Source organism: Phalaenopsis equestris, unplaced genomic scaffold (assembly GCF_001263595.1).
Source record: "Phalaenopsis equestris unplaced genomic scaffold, ASM126359v1 Scaffold000649, whole genome shotgun sequence".
Classification (NCBI taxonomy): Eukaryota; Viridiplantae; Streptophyta; class Magnoliopsida; order Asparagales; family Orchidaceae; genus Phalaenopsis; species Phalaenopsis equestris.
In genome coordinates, this window is record NW_018165089.1 from 272035 (window position 1) to 281925 (window position 9891).

Sequence of the window (9891 nt, forward strand, 5' to 3'; positions counted from 1 at the left end):
CCAGATTGAAAGTAAATTAAGATCAAGGTGAAAAGATCATCACAACTTCTTTAACATTCTCAAGGCTCAACCAATTCAAATCACTATTTCACAAAATCTCAAGACAAGGAGAAAGACAGAGAAAACTACTCATAACTCATGGGGAAGATATGAAAAAACTCAGAATTTATATATAAAAGCAAATTCATACAAACTAAAATAAGTAAATACCACTTATCTCTAATTCCTCCCCAAGCAAACTCCTCAATGTTCCTCTAAATCTCTTCCTTTCTTTACAGTACACAGAATTCTTCTTCGAAGCTGCAAGGAGGAAGAAATCTCTCACTTTCCCTCCACCCTAAATTAAACTCTCTACACTCTACACACTCTCCAATTTTCGGCCAAAAGTTTCTCTTAAAGTTGTAGAAGAGTTTTCCCAAGTGTTGCCTAAGCAACCCCTCAAAAATCGTCCACATTCAATGCACATGTTGAGATAAGTGCCGATCTCGCCATCAACGGCCTAGAGGGCACCGTCGGCGGCCTTCTGGAATATTTGACTCTAAACTCTCGGGAAAACCCCATCGTCGATGCCGTTGGGCTCGCCGTCGGCTCCCTAGTTTAAATCTGTGGTCCTTTTCATTCCAAAATTGTTTCTTTTTGCATCTTTTTGCTCCAATGACCATAATTCAACATACCTACAACAAAACATCAAAAATACCTTTCTTTAAAGTGCAATATCATCAAAAACAGTGTAAAATAGGTATGAAAATCTCAACATATTTTTCTTTGGTCAGTTAATTAATTTCTTTAAGTTCAATCCTAAAATGAATTTAAAATTGATGATTCAATTCAAAATTAAAGTTGACTTGCAAATCTACCGACATAAAATAAAATATCAATGACATAAAATCCACTCTAAAAGACATTAAAATTTAAACTTGAACTTAAAATGTAATTAGGTTTGTAATTAGGTTTGAGAATATATTTTGGAGGTAACCTATGGTTGCTAATAAAATATCTTCCGGTCATTTATGACTTATCAAACCACAAACTTAATGACCTGGGATGACAAAACCATAGGATCCTGATCAGGTTATTCTAAATAAAAATAAATAACAAAATGACAAAACTTAATTGGTTAGTAAATTGTAAATAACCTAAAATTGTCCAGCCCCAAAAATCTGAATAAGACACTAAAAATTAAATTGACCCCTAATGAACAAAGTTCATTGAACACAACTTGAACCCAGTGTGCAGATCTACGAAGATCTCTTAGACGACGTTATCTTTGGTTGCTGAAAAAATTCTCCCAGTCCTAGTTTAATTACCTTTCAGACTAAGCAGTTCTCAGGACAGGAGTAAGACCACCTTAAATGTACTAAGGTTTTCAAGCTCTCGTTACCACTTAGGGCTAGATGTTAGGCCCCCTTAAATGGAGTAAGTTTTTCCTTTCCTAATTTAATAAATTGGTTTATGTAGGGTGGCCGACCTACTTATGTGCACCTGTTATCAATAGATCCAACCAAACCTCATCCACATGGGTTTAAGGACTAAAAAGATTGTGGTTCTATATATATAGAGCTAGCTAACCTATCCCACGTGAGATTGAGGACTCGGGTTTCTATGGAATATATGAAATTTTTGTAGTTTCTTGTGAATTTAGCAATGTGTGAGGTTTCTATGAACTATGAAATTTATGAAGGTTAGTGGGATTTATGTAGAATTGTGAATTTATTATGGAATTTGTTGGAGTATGACACTAACAATCTTGAAAGAAATTCAAACTAGTCAGACCGGAAAGAAGATTTGATTTGAAAATTGATTTCAACTCCCTTCTCCTATTTTTTGGCTCATGTATATCTTTTTTGTTTCATGTTGCATTTCTTTTATTGATTTTCTCTTGTTTTATAAAGATGTAAAATTTGAATGAATGTTTAGTGAGAACTTACTTTATCTTTTCAATTTTTATAATAATTTTTTCTTTATTTTTGGACCCACACCAGTGCTTCTAAGAACAAGGTTTTATCTTTAAAACATCACGATGCTTGTACTTATTCAAGTACCGTCCATTTATTGGGAGCATTGCTCTTTTGCCTTATCAATCCACAAATTGGTAAGATACTCCGAAGTTGACACTTCAACAATGAATGGTCCCTCTCAGGTTGATTCAAATTCACTCCCTATCTTGCAATGTGTAATAATAGGTATTTTAAAGGCGAGAGCCAGCTCACAGACTTTGAAAGACCTTAGGCAAGCCAGTTTATTGTGGGCTTGCACCATGTTCACCTGGTGCATCCCCAAGCTCTACTGCACTGGAAGCTTCTTTATTTTAAGATTTTATAATTCTTCTAGTCGAAGTTTGGTGTTTTCTTCCATATTAACTTTGTTTTCCATGATAATTTTGAGAGACAACAGTTGCACTTCTAGGAGAAGCACAACTTCAGCCCATACACTAGAGCTTACTTTGTAGACTGAGTGGGAGTTTCGAAAGCTATCCTATATGCATAAAGCCTCCAACAACTGTTCATGCCATCCTCTTTTGTTATCATCCAATATTTTCTTCAAGTTTTGAATGAGGGCTTTGTTGAATGCCTCTTTTGAACAATTTGCTTTAATAGATTGTAGAGCATCTTCATTCATAGTAGCTATTATTTTTGTAGCACCAACTTTGTGCAAAAAAATTCATACTATCTTGAAAAAAAATCTTGATATTCTTGAATTGAAATTGAAGTTGAGTTTTCTGGCCATAGAAAATATGACTTCAGAGTCGAATTTCAATTAAACATAGCCCTTTCATTAATTCCATCTTTCCGGGCTTAAGTAGATTTCAAAACTCTTAACCATGTGATTAAAATATTTTTTTTTATTTTCCAAATATATTTATAATCTAATTAATAACCAGTTGAAGATCCAAAGATCACTTAAAATTTTTCTTAAATATAATGTTAGAAGGATTTTTTCAAGAGAGTTATTCAAGTTTTATTAATTAAGAAAGAACTCAGACACCAATTTTTTATTTTATGCTCAGCTCTGGAAGACCTTTTTTTCCTTCTTTTTTTTCTTTAATGTTTTGAATCAATTGTTTCACCAAACTTATATTCATCCCCAAACTCATATTCATCCTTTCTTTTCTTTAAGTCTTTCACATAATTTGTTTTCATCTTTTCTTTTTCTCTTCTTTTTTTCACTGACAATTATTATATCTGATGGAGAAAATTTTAAGGATTCTGAATGTCCAAACTCCTCTAGTTAATAATTCTCATATATTTTTTAATATGAATCCGAAGATATTATAGTTCATTTAAAAGCCAAGACTCAACTATTTGATAAAAAATTAAACGGTTCAAATCATCTTTAGTCAATTACTTGTATTTTAATCACATTATTTTATTCTGAAATTTATTTAAGACTGGTTAAAAGTTCTTTAAGGTGAAGGACTTAGTTGTTAGGGCATTAATTTTGTTCTCCCCTTGATTCATAATCTTATTAAAATGTTAAAATCATGAATCACTCCTTCCTTGATTGTTCTTTTGATAAGTTTTGAACATTTAAGCTAGTTTCTCTTTTCTCAAAAATTTTTTCTTCATTTGATGTAAAATTATCTATAGAAATTGTGCAATAGAACATCTCTCCTTTGAGTGAGCTTTCTGAACACTGAATGAACTACAAAAAATAGCAAGTCCCTTTTCTTTTCCTTATTTTTGTTTTGGTGGGATGGTTAGGACAAACTAACAATGATCTTGTTGATACCACTTTTCACCAATGTTAGCAGTTAAAAGATGAAACCTACTATCGCTTAATAGGGAAGAGGCCTCAAAAAGTCTAATTTCCTTGTCAGTGACAGTCTCCATTCAAGACTCGATTGCCTCTATAGTTTTCTCTTCTTTTTAACTATCAAATTTTCTCTCCTTCATCCTCATCCCTAGCCTCGACCTCAGATGTGAGTTGTGGAGGACTTTTCACCCTCTCATTGGGTTACAACAGAATGATCTTTAATTTCAATGCCATGTTTTCTCTTTTGTGGATCTTTTTTTCTTGCATTTAATGCCCACATCTATTGAGAACACTTCCACTTTGGTAGAGTGTAGTAGAAAGCGAAGAGAAAGACTTCAATTGACCTCATTGTATGTTTGATGACAACAGACTCTTCTTCTTTCAGGACTCTGTCCATCAATAGAAGTTCCTGAGCTATCCTTAGATCAAACCCAATTAACTATTTCGCGACCTCTATGGTGTGTCTAATCAGTCTATAGTATGAGCAGTACTTGAAGCGATGCTTTTTGTAAACCTCCTCTGACTTTATTCTCTCTGGTAGCTTGAACTTCAAGTTTTTTAATCAAATTGTGAAACATATTTCCACTGACTTGTTCTTAAAAGAATATACTTTGTTTAAATGTTATGTCATTGTCGAAGGTGGTCTTTCATCCATCTGATATAGACTTCTTTGAAATAATTGTTGATTGTGTTGCTGAGGAGACTGATAGCTCTATTGAGGCTACTTTGTCTGTATCTATATTGATTGCTTGCTTTCGTCCACTACTGCCACAATCTCATAATTCTTCTCAAATGCTTTCATCGGCTTTGGTTTCTCGGTTTTTTTCCAGAAAACCAAGTTGCATAGCTTCTTCTTGAAGGCTCCCTACATTGTTGATTAGCTTTTCAAAAGTCTTAATTATAAATCCTTTAAGTAGAAAAGCCACTAATTCATGAATTCTCTTCAACAGAAGCTCAATTATATTTTGTTCTCAGAGTTGCAATTCACGTTTCATGCTTAGGTTTCTCCATCACAAAATGTAGTCCACCAATGTTTTTGTTGAACTTTTTCTATAGTGATGTTGAGCTAAATGTTGGCAAACCTTTTAACAAAAAAGGCTTTCCAATTCTGCTAACATCTTTATTAAGTTGTTGGATAACATCGTATACTAGTCTGTCGGCACTATTTTTCGTTGGAGGAGTTGCCTGTTGGAAGTTGTCGGTCACCGGAATCGAAATATACGAAATCAAACTGACCCCATACTTTTCACAGTTTAAATGAAAGAGCATTATACCTCAAACCCTGTATTTGCCCCGAAGAAAATAAATTAAGAAATATATGACATCTGTTTGGTCTGTGAAACCGTTTTATTTGTCGACAATTTCCCCTATTTAATATGAATAATTAAATAAGGTTTATTTTAAGCTGGATTTGGACATCAATGTTTCCATTATCCCTAAGAGTAGGGTAATTACCATTCATCCTATAAATACCTCTAGTGTTCAGTGAACATCAATGTTTTCATTATCCCTATGAGTAGGGTAATTATCATTTGTCATTTAATTTGAGAATTATGTGGGTGAAAACCCTTAAAAGGGGCAAGTTAAAGCTATTAAGACACTTAACCAGTTTTAACTTTAACTCGGTCTTGTAGTGTTTTAATGGTGTTCAATTTCTAGTTACATTCACTTTTCTAATCCTCATTTAACTAAATTTTATTTAGTCTAGGTCACTACTAAGCCCTCAGGACCTTGGTGGACCTATTAGTAATTTTTGAAAGAAATTAAATTTTAAGTGATAATAATTTATCATCAAAACATTTGAATGTCATTTGAACACCAAATAGAGGTATTAAATTAGTGAGTTACTAACATCCACTAACATCCAAAATCATCCAAAATCGTACCCCTAAGTCGAAGATCATTTAATTTAATAGACCTCCAAATTTTAATGATTTAGAAGATTGCAAATTTATCCTTTGATTAAGAAAAATGAAATTGGTTTCTACTAATTAATTCCTTATATTTCAATCATCCGGACATGTTCATTAGATCAAAGTTTTCCCATCTTACTCTCTTGGATTGAGCCTAAATGTTAATTAGGGGTAAATTTCCAAAATTACATTTTTGCCCCTAAGGCTCTATCACTTCATAATTCATCAAATTGAATTCCAATGACTTTGGAATTTTTTATCCTACCTCACTCATGGGTCAATCAAGACATCTGAGGAGAAATTATAATTTTTCAAATTTTAATTTAATTTATATAATTATTTACATGCAAAAATAAGATTTTTAAAAGAAAATTCAATAACTTGACCAAGACTAAGCCTAATCACTTGAAATTTTTATTGGAGGTATACTTAGCCAAAAGAACCACTTTGACCAAATTTAATGATTTTTTGAGTTTTATTTGAATTATTAGAATTATTTTAAGTTCTAGAGTATTAATTAATTATAAAATATTTTAATGTGGAAAATTAAGTTTTCATTTTTACTAAATCTCTCTAAGGTCAAAGAACCTAGAGAAATAAATTTTACATTTTTATTTTTATTTTTGAATTATTAAAATTATTTAAATGAAAAATTAAGAAAAATCCTTTTTTAGCCTTTGAAAATTATTTTTAAGCTTTAAAATTCAATGTCTTAACTTAGAAAATTAGGAAAAATATTGCAATTGCTCTTAAGTTCTTAGGAAATAATTTAGAATATTTCAATGAATTTTCTTAATTTTATGATTTTTAATTTTTTAATTATTTAAATATTTAAAATATGCTTAAAAATGAATTTTTTATTTTAACTACAATTTTATTTAACTTAGAAAATCAAATTAGGTTGTCAAATGAACTCCAAATGTTTTGATTTTTTTATGGAGAGTCCTTTGAACTTTAAGTTATAGTGGAGAATCAAAATCAAGTCATTTAGATGTTTATTTTTCCCAAATTAATTTTCTTTGTATCTTAGGGTTTTATGAAAATTAAGTGTATTTTTAATGACTTGGCTCATGAAAAATCTTTCTAGGGTTCCCTGGTCATAATGAACCTACCAAAAATTTTCTTGGATTTTTCTAAGCAACAGGCTAATTATTATGATTAATTTATGAAAATAATAGACATAAACTTGAAAAATATGGATCTCTCTTTAGGGGCTTGTTTGACTTTGAAAAAATCAAGGAATATCTCTCATGATAGAGGCAACAATATGCCAAAATATCAAGCCATGGTGAAATACTTGAATGCATGGAGAATCAAAATACTTAGAACAGTATTTAATTAATTAAAAATAAAATATGCATCAAATAAACTTCAAACCATTTCCACATTGTTCTCCTCTATTCATCCTCTGTTCACTGAGTACTATTGTATTTTCATTTTTTTTTTTTATTTTTCTATGCAAAGATATGATTTTTCAAAGTTAGAGGCATTTCAAATAAATAAAAAAACCTATTTTTCTATTCAAACACGCGACGCCTCGTCAACCTACGCGGCTCCAAAGCTCCACGTGGCGTCCTTTGGTTCGGCGCCGCCATCCACCTCAGCGCTGACTCGGGCCGCGGGTCCTGTGAAGGCGTTGTCCACCTCGATCTCATCCGTTCATCTGATACACGTTCGATCGTACGGCTCCCCGTCATCATCCCCGATAGCCAAAACCCATGAACCGTTCACATTAAAATCTTAAGATCTCACTCATTTCTCAATCAAATGACCTCGGGTTTGATCCTATAGACTCATCTAAATGAGACAAACGTATCGATATGGTAGTCATGCCATAAAGTTAACCTTAATCACATGGAGAGTCAAAATAGGCTCGAGAAGAGGGAAAGTTCAATACCTTTGCTCTGAGAAGGGAAGTTTCAATCAGCGATGCTCAGAACATTCACGGAGGTCCAAGGAGGCTAGGGATTGAGTCTCTTACTGTGGTGAAAGTCTAGGGTAGAAGCTCTCTATGAGGGGGCTTTGATGGGGCTTTGTCTTCTTTCAGTGTGGGGATGATGTGTGCACAAGCAATTTGATTTTGGTGGAGTGTGGAGATGTGGAGAGTTCTATCCTAGGTTGTGGCAAAAAATCAACAGAAATTTAAGCTCAAAATTTAAGCTCAAAATTGAGCTTCCACAGTGGGGATCAGTGGGGGAAAATGATTGGTTTGAGCTGAGGAGGTCTTAGAGAGTTGTTGGGATCAATTTTGTAAATTTTCCTTAAGAAAATTTCAGTTCTCTCTATTTTGGCCATGGGGGTGAGGTTTTAATAAAACAGTTTAGGGTGGTTGTCATGGCCTCCATTTGGGGTGCAATGTGAAGCTTAGGTGGAGGACTTCAAGATGTTAAACACAAATCAGAGCTAGAAACATTGGATGGGTGAAATTGGGTTTGAAATTTGGCTTGGGGCTCTTGGTTTTGGCTCCTCTGGCAACCAGGGTGGTTGGCCATGGTAGGGGAGGTGGCTAGGAGCTCATGTGAGCCAGAGGAATCTGTCACAACAATTAATTTGGGCTGTTGATGGGTTTTGGCAAATTTGATGCATTTTGGCAAATATATATTTATCTTAAGCAATTTAGGAAACAAATCCCTTAATTTAGGGAACCTTTGGTCCATGGCTCATCTAGGGTGGATTAAGTAAGTCTAGCTTAGTTACTATGACCCAAAAGGTGGCGGTAGAAGTCTTGCTATGATGAATTTGGCATGGTTAGATCAATTTTGGTGCATGGGTTCAATGTGGATTGAAATGGCCAAAGGTTGGGTTTGGGTTAGGCTAACCATGACTTTGAGTCAATCAATTGATCAACATTGTGTATTTTTGGTAGAATTGCGTATAATTTGAAGGATTTTGGTAAATTGGGGCATGTTGGGCTAGACTTGGATCTAGGTTGGGCTGGGCTTAGGCTAAGTCCAAATTGATTATTGAGAATGGTCTATAGGAACATCATGAAGAGTTTTCAACATAAATTGGGTGTCAATTTTGGGGTTAGGGCAATTAATTTGGTGGAATTTGGGGGCATGGCCAATTTGGTGGAAATTTAGGAAATTTTGGATTTGGGGCAAAAATTAAATGAAATTAAGGCTTCACCAAGGCCAATTTAAGGTCAATTTTGATGTGTGGGATTGTTATGAAGAGTCTGGGCTTCAAATTGAAGCAAACTAAGTAGGTTATGGGGTTCAATGTGGTGGGATTAAGTCATAGGGCCAAAATTGGGGAGTTTAACTTAAATCAAAATTGAGCTCAAAGCATGGGTCAATTAGGCTTGGATTTGGTTTAGATTAGTCATATTAAAGGTTAATTTGAGTTTAAGATTGAAATTGGGGGAAATTAGGACCAAAATAATGGATATTTGGGGTAAATTTGGGAAAGTTGGGCCTTTAAAGGCAATTTGGGGGTTTTGGTCAAAATGGTCAAATTGGCCAAATTGTGTTTAATTGAAGGGTCCAAATTGGTTTTGGAAACATTTGGAGTGATTTTGGAGGTTTTAGAAAAATTTGGGGTGCCAAGGCTATTTTTGTAATTTTGGCAAATTTGAGGGTATTTTGGTAAATTTGGCATTTTTTGGGTGGTTTTAGTTAATTTGGGTATTTTGAAAAGGTTTGAACTGACTTTTGGACAAATTTGAGTATTTTGGGTGCATTTGAGAATTTTGGAAATTTTAGCCAAATTTAGGGCTCTTGGGGTATCTAAGTAATTTGGGAGATTTTGGGGGAAAGATCAAGTTGGATATTTTTGGTAGAATCACGGTGCTAATGACCGCAACTTTATATATGCTTAAAAATATAAGTAATTACTACTGCTGCTAAAAGATTTAATTCCTCAGCAACTGTTCCAAAACTTAATAACAATTATAGATTCGATAAAGATGGATGTATAAAATATTCAATAATTGTAAAGTCACACTTATCAACGCAAGTATACGTATCGCTCAAGTAATATAGGGCTCTAATGGAGTCCTAGATATCGATCCCACAGGGAGTAATATTAGAACTACAAACTAAGATTTTAGAAAAGCAATACTTTAATCGCAACAATGAAATTCAATTTGCTTATCTGTCACTAATAGGCAATTGAAATAAATATGTAATTTTAATAACTCTTAAATAACTAATTATACTAATGAGGTTTTTAATGTGATATTCAATATATAAGAAAGCATCATTCTCCTTGTCAAGAAATTATA